Here is a 1,241-nt window from a genome sequence, read left to right on the forward strand (position 1 = left end):
CCGAAAAAATGATTTCCTTCCCAAATGTTCTCTTCTCTGCATTTGTCAACAGAAACACCTACTGGTGGTGTCAAACTGCTAAGACTGCTGCAGGCTTCCTTATTCCTGGTTTCAGTGTCAACGCCAAAAATTCTCAATCCTAAAATAGTACTTTTAATAAAAAGAAATTAAAAGTCTTGCTAGGTACTCAACCTATCATATTCTCGAAAAGCAGCACGCCTTTTTAAAAAATCTATTATTAATGGACCCTAATTGGATTGTTAATCATAAGATCATACTATCCCCTTCAACACTTAAGATACAGGAACAAGTAAATATAGCCTCTTCACATTTTGTGAATAACACATTTTAAAACACTTAAAGGGAATAAAAACAAATTTACATTTAAGTGTCACTCACATGTAATTCCAAATAGCCTCGGTGAAGATGTCTTTTTCGTAACCCTACAGCAAGAAAGAAACAAGCTGGAAATGTTCCAGCAGATGTTACCTAAAATGATAATCCTGTTCTATACACATCTCTGCCTGTTTCAGACAAACGCTCTCAGACAAATTAATTTGTCTAATCTTTTACATTTAACTATATAACCATTACGTTCAAACAAACCTAATTCAGATGCACATAAATAAATCATTCGGTGTCAACAATACTTTCTAAAATCAGCTTAAATTCCAGCCAATTTAAATAGATTGTGCTAACAGAATACTGATCTGTAACTACTTAAATATCACAGCACCCGTCTAATCTCACTGTAGAGATACTAAGGTCAGGCTTTCCTTATTCAGGCATCTGTGCTTTAACACTCAAGGGAAGCGAAAAACAAAACCCTCAAGGAAGATCTGCCTTTACACTGAAATATGTTCAGGTTATTTTTTCCCCCAACGTGGGCACAAAACGTGTCAATGCAAGGAGGACCTGTTCGTTCTGGGAGACGGTTCCAAACCCCAGAATCCGATTTCTATGAGGGTCCAAAGGGTAACAAGGTCTGAGAAGGGGCCATTCTTCTTCCCCGCACTATGCCAGTCGTGAACTTCACAGCATCGCCTGAAACTTGTTCGGGGGAGGTTGCGGAGCCGTGGGGCCAGCGGCGGGTCGCTCGCCCACCCTCCCGGGCAGCCAAGGTCAGAAGGGCCAGGGCCGCGACTGTAGTCTCGGGCTCCCTCCGAACTCGGGCAGGGGGCTCGGGCGCGCAGGCCCCTCTTCGGCGCCGGCGGGAAGGGGCTTCCCTCGCCGCAAGCCCC

The 1,241-nt window shown here is 43.4% G+C and overlaps 1 protein-coding gene across 1 annotated transcript in view; it reads right to left on the reverse strand.

Annotated features, from left to right (window-relative positions):
* CDKL5 (cyclin-dependent kinase-like 5) overlaps positions 1-1,241 on the reverse strand; it is a 228,076-nt gene that overhangs the window by 226,303 nt on the left and 532 nt on the right. The gene's annotated exons all lie outside the window — the stretch shown is intronic.

Source organism: Colobus angolensis, unplaced genomic scaffold (genome assembly GCF_000951035.1).
Source record: "Colobus angolensis palliatus isolate OR3802 unplaced genomic scaffold, Cang.pa_1.0 Scaffold188, whole genome shotgun sequence".
Lineage (NCBI taxonomy): Eukaryota > Metazoa > Chordata > Mammalia > Primates > Cercopithecidae > Colobus > Colobus angolensis.